Source organism: Octopus sinensis, linkage group LG8 (assembly GCF_006345805.1).
Source record: "Octopus sinensis linkage group LG8, ASM634580v1, whole genome shotgun sequence".
Classification (NCBI taxonomy): Eukaryota; Metazoa; Mollusca; class Cephalopoda; order Octopoda; family Octopodidae; genus Octopus; species Octopus sinensis.
Window position 1 is genome coordinate 18,853,625 of NC_043004.1, and position 19,387 is coordinate 18,873,011.

Sequence of the window (19,387 nt, forward strand, 5' to 3'; positions counted from 1 at the left end):
CTAACGGTTTTGTGTGTTTCTTAAATGGCTTATAAACACCTTCCACGCTGCAATTGTTTTCGTTCCAGCACACGATCTCAGATCAAGTCACTCGCTATGCAAGTACATCTCCATATATATATATATATATATACATAAGTATATTTTAGTATACAAATACACATATGTGATTACGTATATTACAGAAATATGTACGTAAAAACATATTCACACAAATAGTGTATATACGTATACATATACGTCCATGTACTATGTACGTAAATATAAACATATACGTATACATACACACATACACACACGCACATATACAAATACATATGCATGCCAACAATACATACATCCACATAAAAACACATCTAGATCCCAACGTATATATACAAACAACTTTTTTAAAAATTGCTGAGTGTATATAATTAAAAAAATCGGATAAAATACCCTTCAAATGGGATTTATGCCTTTCGGAAAAATTCTTTATTTTACTCCTGGACAATAGCGCTTTGAATCAAAGACGCGAACTCTTAACTTCCCGCAGGCACGCAACAAAATCTGAAATGTCAGCCGACAAAATACCATATGGATAGCATATATTTTTTAAATCTTGAATTGGTTTCCAATAACACTGTTGAATTCGTGTTTTGTCGTGTATTGTTGTTTCGCATCGCAACGATATTGAATGTATTTTGTCGTATTCTTTAAAAAAAGCCTTCGACTGCTATATATATTATTTTCAAGCAAGTTTAAACTTTTATTATTTTATTTTATCCTATTTTATTGTATTTTACAAACCAATTTAATTGTTATATTTATAGATAACTCTATGCAAGGTGCTGCATTTTGAAAATGTCTTATATATATATAAGTTCAGTCCCACTATAGGCGTAGGAGTGACTGTGTGGTAAGTAGCTTGCTTACCAACCACGTGGTTCCGGGTTCAGTCCCACTGCGTGACACCTTGGGCGAGTGTCTTCTACTGTAGCCCCGGGCCGACCAAAGCTCTGTGAGTGGATTTGGTAGACGGAAACTGAAAGAAGCCCGTCGCATATATGTATATATATGTATGTGTGTGTGTATATGTTTGTGTGTCTGTGTTTGTCCCCCCAACATCGCTTGACAACTGATGCTTAGCAGTTCGGCAAAAGGGGCTGATACAAAGAATAAGTCCTGGGGTTGATTTGCCCGACTAAAGGCGGTGCTCCAGCATGGCCACAGTTAAATGACTGAAACAAGTAAAAGAGTATATATATATATAGGTACACACACACGCGCTCACACACACGCATACACACACATATAGATAGATTGATAATTCAATGGAGATCAAATAGATCTTGGCATATTCATTTACTTTTAGGTAACATATTACTACTCGGAAAAAAGTATTCCAGATAGCTTAAGCAGTCAGTACAGCTATGAAAGCAAAGTTAAACTGTTTTCTACGGTTTCCGGGTATCCTTTATACGTTGTATCAATGTTGTATGTGGTATATATTACGCAAGGATATACGTATATAGGTACATATTTCTCTGAGGTAGAAGACTCTATACAAGCGTACAATGGACGAACACTAGATTTGCCGATGGTCTACAACTTAAATCTAACTTCCTAATCAGTAGGAAAAATTCACAGAATTAGTGTTTGTTATATGACTGTATTGCTAGACCGTGTAATATAAATAAGATGAAGAAACACTTATACTTGGTACTGTATCATTTATATGGTTTTCAAAAGATGTAATATAAAAATACCTAAATATATTTAGCGAAGCAAAAATATATTCCTAAATTAATTGTTAGAGCCGTTTCAAAATGTCAGTAACTGGTTGATGTATTAATGTGTGATGCAAGCGGGTGTGTATATTGATGCAATATTACACATAAAAAGCAGAGGTTATTATGAACACATAAGCATTACACATCAAGATATACAACCCACAGTAATTGAAGTGTCTAATGTGTTCTTCATAAGCAGTGTCTCAAACATGTAATTATTCTGGTGCTAAACGGGTATTTAAGGATGGAAACGTTAATAAATGATGGGAGAAAGGGGGATACGTGATGGTAATATACAAAGAGTTATAAAGAGTGATATGATGTAAGGAAAGCGAGGAAGAGAGAGTAGGCGAGAGATAAGTATAGAAAAAGAAAAAGAACAAGAAAGGAAGAAAACGGAAAGAAAAAAGTAGAGAAAAGATGAAAGGTTTATAGTCGGTTAGAAAAAACATCCTATTAGATGAAACACGATATAAATTAAAGTTTGCAGAAAGTATAGTAGAAACGGAAACTAAACCTGATTTCTTTAAACGAGCCGCAGTAAAATGTAAAGAATTAATGCGGAACAAGAAAATAATAGAGAACGAAGAGCAAAAGGAATTCAAGATAAAATGGTAAATGTATATGCAGGAATATAAAGTTGAATATTATATAATGAAAACCACAATTTAAATACTTTAAGGTATCGTCAGAATAAAGGTATGCTAGAATTATAATTAGGCCCAAGTTATACACGTGAGACAGATTTATATATAGATATATGTATACGTGTCTGTATGTGTGTTTGTGTGTGTGTTTGGGTGGGTGGGAGCGTGTGTACGTGTTCACATATACATGTTTAAGCTAGGATAAGGGCGTTAGGTCTAAATATAAACCAGTTTTTATCTAAGGTGATTGGTTAAAAGTAAACGTTCTAAAAACGTGAATGTTTCTGCAAAATGTCCTGCTGTTGTTAAGGAGAAAAGTCCTATTTTATGCAATATTCCAAGAGATCATCTGCTGAACAGATTGCATATAATGCAGCCACTCAGGTAAGGTCTTGCAGTCCTAATAACAGATCAGGTAATATTAGAGTAAAATTTCTTATCCTTGAGGGGAGGGCTATAATATGCTAATGATGTGGAAGATTTGCGCACAATATCAAAAAATGAATTGACATGAAATTTGTTGTATTTCTTGAAATCAATGGACCATACGTTAGTCAAATTCTGGTGCTTAGTATAAACAGGGTATTTATAGACTACATGATATTACAAGTAATGAACACCCACAGGAAAATTTTTGCATACGGTAAAATTTCTATTATCCATATCCAGCGTTGAAATACAGTTAGCCATGATGTTTAGTTATTAATATTGTTATTATCTCCATATCATGTGTAATATTATCAAATATAATCGATGCAGCTATCATTATTATTATTAACCGAGAGAGCAATGCATGCCATCAAAGTGACACTGGAGTACAAATATACAAAGCCTATGACTACACATTGATAAGGGTACATCAGGCACATGCATCACAATCATATATGCGTGACATGATGATCTAATATCAACAGAAACAGCACGTGATGTCGCAGGTGGGACCCACTTAAAATTTTATTCAGATCGAGTCACTCGTTCCGCTCAAGATGTCCCCGAATCAGTGTTGTTTAAGAATGTTGAACGAAACACCCAAGTTTCAAGAGGTGAATTAGTCAAACCTGAAAGAATTCCTCCCAACACATAGCTATGATACTCCCCATTATTTCTGCTTGTGATCAGTGATATATATATATATATATATATAATATATATATATATATATATATAACGTCAGACGCTAGGAGACATGCTCAACTGGTTAAGGTCAAACAACTGACAAGAAAATATGTGGTATTAAGCAGAATATTTGCTTATTATTATTATTATTATTATTATTATTATTATTATTATTATTATTATTATTATTATTATTATCTTCATCATTATTATTATTATTATCATTATTCAGTAGTCTTATTTTTATCACATGCCTTCACTGCTCGTTGGATATATGCTGTGGTTTCTTGTGATGCTCTTATTTTCACTGTATTGAAAGTGCTTTACGTAGGATGTGTGCAGTGCCTAGCAGTGCTATTTTCTGTATGTTATATATACTTGTAAGTCCTGGTGCTTTTGTCCGGGTGTTTTTTTTTTATCATACCTAATGCGACTACTATGATAAAAAATTGTCTCGGCTTTGAGGCTCCATATTGGAGTTACCTCTAGAGATATTTGTATTTTGAAAGTTTCTCCGTTTCTTTTAGAGATCATTGTCACCTGTTGTTATAGATACATCGATTAGAAACCATTTTCTTATTGGTGATCTCTGACAACTATATCCGGTCTATTGGCATTAATTTCTCTATCTGTGTGTATTGGCATATCCCAGAGTATAGATATTTTATCATTTTCTATGACCTTTTCTGGTTTGTACCTATACGGTTTTTTTTTTCTGTCGTTATTCCATAGTTTTGGCATAACTTCCAGTGTATATAGTTCCCAACACTGTCGTGTCTGTGAATGTATTCCTTCTTAGTCAGGACTGGGCAGCCTGAGACCATATGATTTATTGCTTCTTTTCCATCTAAACATATTCTGCAGTTACTTCTATTTTGTTATATTACATGTTTTTAGTGATTTCTGGTGAGGAGGCTTTGATCTTAGCTGTAATTAAAAAATCCTTCCGTCTCTGCTTTGAGTCCTGAGCTTCTCAGCCATTGTTGGGATTTTGCTTTTTCTATTTGTTTTCTACTTAGCTTAATCCAGTATTTGCCCTAAAGGGGCTTTTTTGCCATCGTTTTATTGTGATTCGTTGCTGATCCAGTTTTAGTTTCGATCTCAGTTGTTTTACAGCTTTTGTTTCTTCTTTTCATTCAAAGTTGTTAGGTGCTATGATATCTTCTTCATATTTGTCAGCTTCTTTAAAGACTTAAAACAGGTTTTTGTTTTGTTCGTGGTCTGAGGCTCTTTGTATTAGCTTTACTTGCTTCTTAAGTAGGTATTTCTGTAGTCCTGTGGTGGTTATATTATAATGGTTTCCTAACTGTATAAGACCTCTGCCACCTTCGATACGTTGTATGTATAACTTTTCTATGTCAGATTTTGGGTGGTGCATCCTAAATCCTGTCATTAGTTTTCATTTACTTCTGCTGTTGGTGCTGCATTGATCTCTATTTTATTATTGCCAAATTCTTAGTAGATCTGTTTGTTTTGTTTAAAGAAACGTTGGAATTTCTCGTAGCAAAAGATTCTTTGTGCTTTGGCGGGGATATCTTATTTTCGCTGTTCTTTTAACTCAGGTATACCTTGTTCAGTAACTTGTATTACTCGTTGCTTAGTAGCTTCATTAAGATCCTTTCTTTTATTTTCTATTTTTTGCTGTATATTACACTGTTCTGCATGATTTTTTATTGGCTGTATAGTATCTTTTTCTGAATATGTATGAAAAGTAATGTGTTTTTTATTCATCTCTATCACATCAGTTTGTCCATTTATACGGAGACGTTACTTTTCTATTTTAGTGTGACGTAAGTAAATGGTAAATTAAAATTAAAATACTTACCTTATATTGACTTAAATGTTAAATCTAAAATATTTTTCTTTATTTTCAATTTGTGAATATGTCTAGAGGTTGCACCAATTCACCAGATATATTCTACTTTGTCCGCAGGCAATTCACCCCTTCAGATTTCCAGAGCAATATTACTTCTTTGTTGAAGCGCTTCTGTTTAGCTTATTTTGGCAGCAAACCGGGAGACCAGGAGAAGCCATTTGCACCCCACAAAGCTTACAAGAGTTGCATCGGTAAGCTGCAAATGTGGTCAGTTGGAAAACTTAAATTTATACCCTTTGGAGAATCAATGGTATGGCGGGAACAGATGAACCACTAAAGTAGGTGGATTCAACAAGAAGACTAAAGGTTGCATAATATACCCAAATATTCCTTCAGCAATAATGCCTGTCCCACACTCAGATGATATTCCTGTACCTGTGCCACCTGAACCATGGGGAATTTTATCACATCTGATGATACTAATGAGACTATGAGCCACCAAAGTAGACTATGAGCCACTAACAAATAACGATCCCAAATTCTTCAACCATGTTGAGCTCAATGACTTGGTTAGAGACCTTAACCTTCGAAAAGAAAGTGCACAGTTACTTGGATCTATACTGTAAGAACACAAGCATCTAGCTCTTGGAACAACACTCGCTTCGTACCGTCATCGTGAAATGGAATTCATTTAGGTCTTTGAGAAAGTATTCTTTAGTTTTCTGTTCAAATATTTCTGGCCTTATTAAACCCATGGGTATGTCGTACAAAGCAGATAAATGGAGGCTTTTTCATTGCTTCTTCTAACAGAAGTTTAAAGGCTGGTCTTCTCCATAATGGCAACACAACTCTATCTGTGTCAATTGACCATATCGCTCAAATGCCAGAAACTTACGAAAATATGAAGACAGTATTAACTGCAATCAAGTACCATAATCAGAATTTTCTCATTTCTGATGATTTAAAAGTTATTGCTCTCCGACTAGGTCTTCAAGAGGAATACACTAAGTATCACTGTTTTCTGTGTCTTTGGGATAGTAGGGTAGACAGCCAGTACAATGAACAAAAAGGCTGGTCACCAAGAACCAGCTTCTTACTCGGAAATCACAACGTGAAAACTGTGCCACCACTCCACATAAAATTAGGGCTTATGAAAAATTTTGCGAAGGCCCTGAACAAGAATGGAGCTACTTTCAAGTACCTGGAGTCAAAGTTTCCTCGTATGAGTGAAGGCAAGCTAAAAGTAGGACTCTTTGTTGGCCCTCAGATTTGGGAACTGATGATGGACAAACATTTTGAGGAAGCGTTAGCAGGTGTCGAAGTCAATGCCTGATTTTCCTCCAAAGAGGATTGTCCAAAAACAAGAGGCTAAACATAGAAGGGACAAACAAGAGGCTAAACATAGAAGGGACAAAACAAGAGGCTAAACATAGAAGGGACAAACAAGGACAGACAAAGAGATTAAGTCGATTATATCGACCCCAGTGCGTAACAGGTACTTGTTTAATCGATCCCGAAAGGATGAAAGGCAAAATCGACCTCGGCGGAATTAAAGTCAGAACGTACCGGTAGACGAAATGCCTATTTCTTTACTACCCACAAGGGGCTAAACACAGAGAGGACAAACAAGGACAGACAAACGGACTAAGTCGATTACATCGACCCCAGTGCGTAACTGGTACTTATTTAATCTACCTCGAAAGGATGAAAGGCAAAGTCGACCTCGGCGGAATTTGAACTCAGAACGTAGCGGCAGACGAAATACCGCAAAGCATTTCGCTCGGCGTGCTAATGTTTCTGCCAGCTTACCGCCTTCAACTGCCCAAAACCTCTTGGAAAACAGCCGCTCCCCACATTATGAAAAAATCATTCAAGACCTAGAATGAATGTGAAGATGCATTTTTTGCACTCGCATCTTGACTATTTTCTCCAGAATTGTGGCGACTACAGTGAAAAACAAAGAGAAGCGCAGTTCCATCAAGACATTTGCACCATGGAATCCCGATGCGATTCGAGGGTAAATGGAATGGCAGCATGATGGCGGATAACTGCTCGACATTGAAACGTGATGGTCTCTATGCACAGCATAAGCAGAAATCAAAACAGTGCTCCTTCCTTTGAATCAATATGTAGGCTAAACAATTAGGAGCATATTTTTTACATTCATTTGGTTTGATGTTGATAATTCTGATTCATTTCATTATGAACGTGCTTCCTTTCATGTTGATTTGTAAAACATATGTTCTTAAAACTAACAGAATGTGCTTTTCCTTGATTAATTGCTTCATTTTAATGAGGTAACAATTTATTAAAAATTCACATTTTTACCTTATTATTAATTTGTATTTTATTCAACATCTTTATGTGACAGGGCAAAATGGCTTCGATATTTACAGTCAGCAAGCCAAGAGTATGTAACATCACTTCTATGAATAAAAATAAATATAAAACAAATTCCCAAATGCAGATCAGTTTTATCTCACTACAGGGTCTGTTTGGGTGGTGATACTCCCATTTGGATGGGGTTTAGGGAATACCCAGATTTTTTGTAGGCATAGATGCTACTGCATATATTATATCATTTAGCCTGGTCATATTGACATCTGTTTCTGTAGCTATTAGTTCTGTAACAACCAGGTTCATGCTATTTATTATTGTTATTTTATTATCAATTTTAAGTTTTGGGAGGTAGAGTCGGTGGTTCATACAGAGATCTGTGGCTTTCAATTCTTTGATTATGCTCATTTTTAGAGTATCATAATCATTAGTTTCACCTTCACTGCTACCAGGTTTTAGATTTGTTTCGTATTCTCTCCCGTTCATATTTTTGTCTGTGGTGTTCTGGTTTGGTGCATATTGCTCAACATTATATATTCCTACGGTCTGAGTTTGTTGTTTAATTTGTTTTTTTTGAACAAGTTACGTCTGTCTTCGTATCTTACAGTCCCAGTGATTATGATATTATTTGGCATTACGGTGTGGTTAACATCTACGTTTTCCTGGTGTTTTCTATTTTTAAAAGTTCTATTTCTATTAATGATATTTTTTCGTTTTCAGAAGATATATCCGTATGTTAGCTAGTTTATTAGTGTTCATTGCTGTATCTAAATCTTTACATGTTATGTTTTCCAGATTTTAAATGTATGTCGTGATTTCGTTCTAGGGGTAGAGAACTGCTGTAATATAAGTGTTTGAAATATATTCCTCACGTGTCCATTTAATTTTTGATTTTATTTGTGGCGAATGAGGAACAAAGTCCGGCCTTTTGTTTTGATGAACATTATTTTCGCAGGGTACCGGTTCGTTCATTTCTTGTGTTAAATGGTTTTGCAGGTGTAGTCTTTCGTACTTTTTGTGTAACACGTTTAAAGTATGTGCTTCCCATTTGTTATCCTTGGGTTGAATGATACGGGTATTATTTTATTTATTTTTCATTTTTCCTTTTTCTGTGTATGGTGGTTGGGGACGGAGAAGGTGTGATGTCGATTGGATTGTAATGTGGTGAACGTGTTTAAACGTGTTGTGCGAGTGATGGAGATGATACACAGTTAAAACACATCATTTCATTTGGAAAATAGAAATAAATTTTAATGACTATTACTTACTCGGATATAGTCCAACATTTTGTCAGTCTGGCGAACGTGTTTACACGGGGTGTGCGGGTGATGGAGATGATACACAGTTAAAATATATATTTACATTTGGAATTATTATTATGATTATTATTTTATTCTTTCCTTCTTTCTTCAAACTCTCTTCCGTTTCTCGCCGAGTGTTTTCCGTACACCTAGGGCAGAGAAGCTCATTGTATGCATTCCCAGATTACACACGCAAATCCACAGATTAATAATTATATTTAAAAAATTAAAAAATAAATAAATTCATGAATGGATGTTGTTTTCACAGTGATAATGCTCTTCTCCGTACATGAGCCGTTCCAGTTAATACGATTTTTTACCCTTCCTGTAGGGATGGTAAGCCGGGTATCATTTTCAAATAGGTTTCAGTACCTCTTTTTTTTCATTCCTAGAGATCCTACTATCACTGGTACTGTAGTCGCCTTGAGATGCCACATTTTTTCAATTTCTATTAGCAAGTCATTATATTTGCTGATCTTGTCAAATTCTTTCGCCGCTATATTGTGATCGCAAGGAATACTCATGTCAATTAATAAACACATCTTTTTCGTCTGATCTTTTATAATAATATCTGGTTTATTAGCTTTTATAGTTTTCTCGGTATGTACGGGGAAGTCCCAGAGAATCGACACATTTTCTCCCTCAGTCACAGTTTCAGGATGGTGTTTATACCATTTGTCAGCGGTTTTGATTTTATAATGCCGACATATTGTCCAATGTAAATACTGGCCGACTCTGTCATGTCTTGCTTTATATTCTACAGGTGCTAAGACTCTACGCCTTGAGATTAGGTTGTCTATAGTTTCAATCTCATCGTTACAGAATCGGCATTTTGAGTCAGCTCCATTTTTATCACATTGTCTTGGTAGTTTCGGGTTAATAAGCTTTGGTCTTGAGCAGCTAATATGAAACCTTTACTCTCTGCTTTTAAACCTGAGCTTCGTAACCATTGGTACGTGTGTTTCTGGTCGACATCAGCTTGTTTGCTACGGGCCATATTATTATTATTATTATAATTATTATTATTATTATTATTCTATGTTTGACTTTTGCTTTATATTTGTACAAGTTGGCTCCAAGTCTCACCCAGAGACCTCAAGAGACAACAGGGTTGGAAGTTCATGTTGTTGTTATGCCTAGTGTGCCATATATTTGGGGGGTGGGGTGTTGTACTAATGAATGTCTAAAAAAAGTTTTTTTTTTTTCTTTTTTAAACCGAAAATTATGTTTGTTTTAAACCTTGAGATTACATAGAAAGTATTTTGTGTAGGATATGAGCAGTTCCCATGAGCACTATCTTTTGAATTTCTGCCATTTTTGGGTTTCCTGGTATCTGAGTTAGGTAGCTATCAGCCCCTTTTGCTATCATTCCCAGGGCACCTATGACAACAGGTAATGTTTTAGTCTTCAGGTTCCACATTTTGCTGATTTCTATTTCATGATCTTTATATTTGCTCAGTTTTTGGTAGGTCTTGACAGATACGTTTATATCGATTGGGACAGTCATATCAATGAGGAGGCATGTTCTTTGTTTGAAGTCTTTCAATATGATGTCTGGCCTATTTGCATCTATCTTTCTGTCAGTTTGAATGGTGAAGTTCCAGAGGAGTGAGATGTGGTCATTTTCAAGCACTGGGGGTGGTTTGTGTTCCCACAAGTTTTTTTCATGGGGCAAATCCAGGTTTTTACAGATTACCCAGTGAATATATTGTGCAGCTCTATCGTGCCTGTTGAGATACTCTGTAGGCGCTAGAAGACTGCACCTGGAGACCACATGGTCAATGGTTTCATTTTGTTGCTTGCATACACGACACGTTGGACTGCTTCTGATCTTTAATATGTTGGCCTGGTAGTTTCTTGTTGGTAGGCATTGATCTTGAGCTGCTATGATAAACCCCTCTGTTTCAGATTTTAAGCCAGAGGCCATTAGCCATTGATGGGTCAGGGCTTTGTCAACATCTGCATTATTTGCTCTCTTTGGGTATTTGCCATAGAGAGGTTTTTCTTGCCATTTATCATTCAGAATATCTAAGGCCGCAGATTTAGCACGGGTTTTCATGCGCTTAGCTTTTTCTGTGCCTGTTTCTTGTACGTCTATCTCTAATTCCGAAATTTGTTGTATTCGGGATTCACTTAGATATTCCTTTGCCTGTTTTGTTACTGAGTATGATGCTTTCTTGTTTTCATGTTTTGAGACAAGTTTTAACATCCAGTCCTCAGAGTTTTTCAGGTAGGTGTCTAGGCCAATTGTAGCAATCTTCATTGTTATTGCCAGTTGTAAAAGTCCACGGCCTCCCTCTTTTCTTGGCAGATAAAGTCGTTCTGTATCTGCCTTAGGGTGGTGCATTCTATGCAGTGTCAACAGTTTTCGTATTTTTCTGTCAAGATTACATATTTCAGTAATTGACCAGTTAACGATATTGAAACTGTAAGTCACGACTGGTATGGCTAATGCATTGATCGCTTCGATCCTGTTTCTCGCATTCAGCTCTGTCTTGAGTATTGCTCTTACTCTGCGATAGCATTCTCTCCTGATCCTTTCCTTCATCTCTGAATGCCTTATTCCTTCTCCTTCAATTACCCCTAGATACTTGTAGTTCTCTGCTGGGTCTAATTCTTTTATGACATTCTGCTGGTCAAGGTTAACGTTAGATGTTTCTGTCATTTTTCCTTTGATAAAGGTAGATTTTGCGCACTTATCGAGACCAAATTGCATTCTGATATCATCACTGAATTGTTTGACAATCGCTAGTAAGCCCTTGAGTTGTTGGTCATTGACAATCGCTAGTAAGCCCTTGAGTTGTTGGTCATTGACAATCGCTAGTAAGCCCTTGAGTTGTTGGTCATTGACAATCGCTAGTAAGCCCTTGAGTATTATTATTATTATTATTATTATTATTATTATTATTATTGTTGTTGTTGTTGTTGTTGTTGTTATTATTATCATTGTTATTATTACTACTATTACTATTATTATTATTATTATTATTATTGAGTGAGAGAGCAGTGCATGCCATCGAAGTGACACTGGGGTAAAATATACGAAGCCCAATATACCCATCATGACTACCCGTCTGATAAAGGTACACCAGGCACATGCATCACAACCATATGTGCGCGACATGGTGATCTCATATCAAGATAAACAGCACATGACCTTGCAGGTGGGGCCCAGTTAGAATTTTCGGTTAATATAGGGCGTAACAAATATCAGAAAATCAAAAAAAAAATGTGTGTAATAGGTGTAAAACAACTTCCTATGAACGAATATGAAAAAAAAATTCGCGCACGCGAAAGGGGGTGGGGGAGAGGCCTCGGAAAATTCACATCGGGAAGTTCCGAAAGCGTCTGAGGAGCTGACCCGGGCACCAAAACAAAAAAAAATAGTGTAATATGTGTAAAACAACTTGCTCTAAACGAATATGACAAAAAAAATGCGCTCTCGCGAAAGAGGGGTGGGGAGAGGCCTCGGAATATTTATATCGGGAATTTCCGAAAGCGTCTGAACCGGGCACAAAAACAAAACAAAAACAGCGTAATAGGTGTAAAACAACTTGCTCAAACGACTATCATGAAAAAAATGCGCGCTCGCGAAAGGGGGTGGGGAGAGGCTTCGGAAATTTCACATCTTCAGTCCACGGCCTTTAAACTAAGAAAAATAGTGTAATTGGTGTAAAACTACTTGTTCTAAACGAGTATCAAGAACACACACTCACACATGAATCATAAACTCCGTATTTCGCAAAAAAAAAATAATAAAGAGAAGAAATTCTGGAAAAAGTGAAGAAATGTTGGATCTCATTCCTTGGTTAAAGCTATTTTAAACATTAATTTATGCTTTTCTTTGAAATAGTTCAGATATATGCAATTCTTCTCACTTATTAAGATGCATTTATCAGAAAAAAAGAGACAGAAAAATTATTATTTTGTGTCAATCCTTCCCTAATTATCCTTTATTAATTAGTTTTGGCGTGTATTTTTTTCCCAAATTTATTTTTTCACCTTTACAACACTGTTTAGTAAAGCAATTAATTATCTTTATAATTTGCATATTTGACTTATTAATCAAAATTCTCTAGATGTAATATATACTAAGTAATGCATCCTTCATTTATGTGTTCCGTTCTGTATTATGCATGCGTGAGTGTTTGTATGTAAGTGTGTTTAACTGTGCACATGAATGTGAATATTAAAGAACATATTTATTGACTATGATTGTTATTTTCAGAACAAATAAATCTTTTGGCTGTTATGTTATTGATGTTATTATTATTGCTAGTTAAAGAGTGGTGACTTGGCTGAATATTTTGAGTCTTGTAGTATGTAGTTGTGTTAGTCAATATTCTGAGTTCAAATCCAACTCATTTCTTTATCATCATTATCGATGGACCACTCAAAGAGGTATGTATACATTATCATTTTCGTAACATAATTTCTGTAGTATTTCAAGATGTTTCTGACACGTATTTTGATTCACATGGCGGAGATCCAACATTTCTTCACTTTTTCCAGAATTTCTTCTCTTTATTTTTTTTTTTGCGAAATACGGAGTTTATGATTCATGTGTGAGTGTGTGTTCTTGATACTCGTTTAGAACAAGTAGTTTTACACCAATTACACTATTTTTTCTTAGTTTAAAGGCCGTGGACTGAAGATGTGAAATTTCCGAAGCCTCTCCCCCACCCCCCTTTCGCGAGCGCGCATTTTTTTCATGATAGTCGTTTAGAGCAAGTTGTTTTACACCTATTACGCTGTTTTTGTTTTTGTTTTTGTGCCCGGTTCAGACGCTTTCGGAAATTCCCGATATAAATATTCCGAGGCCTCTCCCCGCCCCTCTTTCTCGAGAGCGCATTTTTTTTTTCATATTCGTTTAGAGCAAGTTGTTTTACACATATTACACTATTTTTTTTTGTTTTGGTGCCCGGTCAGCCCCTCAGACGCTTTCGGAACTTCCCGATGTGAATTTTCCGAGGCCTCTCCCCCACCCCCCTTTCGCGTGCGCGAATTTTTTTTTCATATTCGTTCATAGGAAGTTGTTTTACACCTATTACACACATTTTTTTTTGATTTTCTGATATTTGTTACGCCCTATATTAACCGAATTTTCTTCAGGTTGAGTAGCCCATCCCGCTCAATGTTATTATTATTATTGTTGTTGTTCTTATTATTCAATATTTGGCAGTTTCAGGCAAATTTCTACTGCATCACCCGTTACATTGTGTTCTTTTTTGTTGTGGGATAGTGCAAAGTCTTCCCGGTAGTGTATTGCGTCCGTTTCTTTTTTAATGTGTCTGGTGCAGTCTTTTGCAGTATCAATGTTTGTACTGAATGTTGTGCGTGTAGTGCATTGGGTTACACGCCAGTTGGTGGTTGTTTATTTTATTGGATATTTGCTATATAGAGTATGTCTTGTGTTTGTGGATTGTTTTTTTGGGCTGTATTATGAATTGTTAGTGCCCAGTATGGTGTCTGTCGAATGACGAGTAAGAGATAAAAAGGAATATATATATATGTCACCTCTCACAAAAGAACCTTTTTGGGGGGCCTAAATGTGACTGGTGCCGAGAAGTGGGTTCTCTATGAAAATGTCAAGTGCCGAAGACAGTATTCCAAATACCGGCATCCCAGGCTAAATATGGTTTTCACCCACATAAAGTGTTGTTGTCCATGTGGTGGGATATGAAAGGTTTAGTCCACTTTCAACTTTTAAAACCAAACTGAATGATAACAAAGGAGACCTTCTGTAAGCAGCTTGAGCGGCTTAAGTCGACACTAGAGGAAAATAACCATGTTTGGTGTCAATATAGAAATTTACCATAATGTTGTTATTTAGCTTCAAATCAACCCCGAATCAGGAAATCTGTCATCAAAGACGTTCCAGCTTTCACCAAACTGGGATAATCTAGGACATTATGTACAATGGCCGTGTGATTTAGGTAGGGGGATACTTTGGCTGCTGTTTTTAGAGCGACCAGGTAGAGGCTCTTCATTGGTTCGATTGCGTGATGAGATTTTTTACACATATATGCAATATGTATATATATATCATCGGCAGAAGTTAGAGAGTAAGTCAAAGGCTGAGAGTTTCGTGTATAGGCACTTATCAAACACGAATTTGTCCGTTGTCACTCTGTAACTTGTGAGGAAATAACTTCTAAAATACAAACTTCTGTAAACAAAATTTAGAGTAAAACCTGTTCTATGTGATACATTGTACCAGTATCGGAAGTTTCAAGGTGTTTAGTTAAAAAATTAATGAGATTATCTGTACGCCAAATTGAATAGATCCGAAATGTTTGAAAGGCAAAGTCGACCTCGTCGAAATTTGAACTCAGAACGTAAAGACAGACTAAATACCGCTTCTAAAAAAAAAAATGTCAAAAAAGTTAAGAGTAAACCCTGCTCTATGTGACGCATTCTACCACTATCTGAAGTTTCAAGGTGTTTAGTTAAAAAGCATTAATCAAATAACCTGTGCGTCACATTGAATAAATCCCAAATGGATAAAAGAAAAAGTCGACCTTGTCGGAATTTGAACTCAAAATGTAGACAGGCGAAATACCTATTTCTTTACTACCCACAAGGGACTAAACACAGAGAGGAGAAACAAGGACAGACAAACGGATTAAGTCGATTACATCGACCCCGAAAGAATGAAAGGCAAAGTCGACCTCGGCGGAATTTTAACTCAGAACGTAGCGGCAGACGAAATACCACTAAGCATTTCGCCCGGCGTGCTAACGATTCTACCAGCTCACCACCTTAGTAAACGTTCGTTTTAGGAATGTATTCTTTATTCTTATGCATAGGGCGCTACTCCCTTATTGACATTAAATTTCGTGGCATTCTACCTCATAACCTTTGTTCTACTAACTTTTGTTCAATGCGACTAACGATTCTGGATTCATCATGCATTTTTCTATCATCTAAGCCTAAGAAAAGTATACTTTTATTTTAAAATTGAAAACTTTATGTTAATTGAAGATAAATACCTGCCTTACTGCCCCCTTAAGGTCGCAGATATTTTAATGTAACTTTTTTTCTACTGAACGAAATCTCAAACTTTATGCCAAAGTGTAGCTGAGGAGGTGTTCTCTTTAAAAGTTAGCAATTTAGTTGAGAACTGAATTAGTGGTGCTATTAAGTTAGACATGGCCTGGACCAATCTTTGGTCGAAACATATCTAAGTTTTATCTAAGTGGTGAAGCTTGGATGCTGCTGCGATTGATGAAATGGTGGACTTAAGAATATATTCAACCACGGCAGTGGTTGAATGATTACGATATATTATTATATAGTTATTTTATACTATGAGTATGTCATAGAAGCCTTCTCTACGTATTTTATAAAGCCATTCTGGTTTGTTTACGAATATTATATGTAGTATTAGACGGTTTAAGTGTATATTAATTATATTTAGCTGAAGTTGATGAATGAGCGTTTGGCCCAATCGAATGCGCAAGGAGCCATGTTAGTGTTGATTTGTGGATTAGATTCTGGATTGGGTTAGCTCATCATTTTGCAGCCATTTGTTTGTTTTTAAAAATTATCGATTCAAATTGAAAAATATATATTATTATGATATATCATTATACAGTTATTATCATACTATGAGTCTTCCATTGTAGCTTTCTATCCGTAACTTACAAAACTTTTTCTGGTTTGATTACAAATATTACATGTAGTATGTTTCAGTCTTTTGACTGCGGCCATGCTGGAGCACCGCCTTTAGTCGAACAAATCGACCCCAGGACTTATTCTTTGTAAGCCTAGTACTTATTTTAGTGGCCTCTTTTGCCGAACCGCTAAGTTACGGGGAAGTAAACACACCAACATCGTGTGTCAAGCGGAGGGGCAATCACAGACCCACAAGCACACACAAACACCCCCACATATATACATATACGACGAGCTTCTTTCAGTTTACGTCTACCAAATCCACCCACAAGGTTTGGCCGGCCCGAATCTTTAGTAGAAGATACTTGCCCAAGGTTCCACGCAGTGGGATTGAACCCGCAGCCACTCCTGCGCCTATGTATATATTTATTTATTTATCTATTTATTTATACGCATACACACACATGCAAACACGCACGACACACATACATGCATGTGAATTTTATGACTGGAAGCTAAACATTTTCCAATGTTTATTCATTCTTATGTATATAAACTCTGAAATGACAGTGATGCACACACAACATTCGATAGAAAATATGATTTACTTGAAACAATATACAAATCATCAATGTCTATTCAATACATAATTTCACTTTTGCGATGATTTTATTGCAGGTTGTCATTATCAAACTTTGTAAATATCATTAATCATATATTTTATAATACTATGTAAGTGTTCATTCACACTTTCACACATTTCACACACTGATTTATGTATTAAATTTCTTTATCCCTTGCAGTAATTTTCACAGTTTACACATTTATTTCCAAAAATTCACTTTTAATATACAAAATATACGATGCAGGCTTGGCCTTCTAATTTAATTCCTACATAATGAGAGCATGATCGAACAAATCAGCAGTAACGAGATTGATGTTTAGTATCTTGTAACAACTCAAATGCAGCAAATAATAGCGGATATAATAATCTTCAGAATGGCAGAAAAGCACATCGCATAATCTCCTTCGTTAAGATAACTTCAAACAACAACTCTTGTAACCTTATATGAAAGTGAATCCTAATTAAAGCTCCGACCAATTTGACACAACCCTACGGAGATATATCTTAAAATAATGGATGCTTGGATAATTTATAGAAACATGTCCAAATCTATATGCTGAGTGTTCTAATCAATTGGGTTGAAGGAATCTCACTGAAGATTAAGTTCGGTGGTGCATATTCATCTCACCAATTTATTCGTTACATTTATAGTATGAATATATTTCAAAATAAACTTACACTAAACAACTAAGATATAACCTTATTAATTAACTGTTAGGAAACCTCTTGCATAGGCGATTTCTTGATTCATCAAGTTTCTTATGTTTTCTTATGTATGTAATGTGATATAGACAAATGCATATATTCTTGGAAATTAATTTCCAACTAGTGCCAAAGGACATAACATCCCAATTATTGTACTAATAGAATCGTTACAAATTCGTACAAAATGCATCGGCATTTCTTTCAGGTCTTCATATTCTGGGTTCAAATGTTGCAGAGGTCAGAGTCAAAGACTTTATATTACAATGTATAACGGTCTCTAGAACGTATTCAAACAAAGATAACTTTCAAAATGTTCGAGTTTATTCATTCATAATTTACAAGAGAAAAGTCAGAATTTATATGTATTTTCAAATTATTTCCTATCAGACAAATAGCGACAAAGATTAGACAGCTAACAAAGACTCCATCCTCTCCACGTCGACGACGACGACCACCGCCACCACTACCACAAACGTAAACAACGACAATAGCAGGATCATCAACAACAACACAAACGCTGTTGTCACCGCTATCACCGACATTAACGCTAACATCATTAAATAAAGCAATACCATAGCTTTCAACGCAAGTGTTTATTGAAAAACAGGTCTTAAATATAGAACCATCAAAGCACTGTGCTCGCTTTGCAGACTTGTTTTGTGATGGAGAAGGTTTCGAGCCGGAGTCTGAGACGGGAAATTAATAGTCGATGATCCTTCCGCGTTTGGAAGGCTGCGGGTCACAAGTATGTCGCTCTCGCCACAGGATCTAGTGAGGGCATGGTTCAGGATGTGCCAACGCTTGATCTCCGATGCTTCCACTTGGACTTGTGCCGGTTGGGAAGACTGAAGAGGATGTCAGTAAACAACAGCTCATTCTCAGCTTATAAGCCACGGGGAAACAGTTCATTCGAGTTGCAATTTCCTACATCCTGCCTTCACAAATATCATTTGCTCATCTGTCTCTATCGTTGAAATCTCCCAAGTCTAGGAATTTGCCACTTCTTGGCCCAACCTGGCTGGCCCTGTTGAATCCTTAATCTCATCACAAGAATCAAGGGTAGGGGCGTAAGCTGAGATCAATGTAACGTAACTGTTATTGAGAAGGGGAAGGCAGAGGGACATGAGCCATTCACTACTAGAAGTGTCAGTCAGACTGTAGCTGTTCACTAAAGAAGTCTTCACTGTGAAACGAAAACCATGCATGATTTGCTTTGTAAGATTTTTGCCATTCCAGAAAAACAGGTGTAATTCGTTCCTCCTTCACACAGACTGCCCTCACTTGCGAGGCTTGTTTCGGCTGGGCTGTGATGTTCACATCGTAACGATTCAATTCCTAGCTCACCGGACCGGTGCAGCTCTGGGGTGTATCCGTGTCATCCGGAAGTGTGCGCACGTTCCAAGATCCCACAGTAAGGGAGATTTTCTCTTGTTCTTCTCACTTGGTTTTCTCGC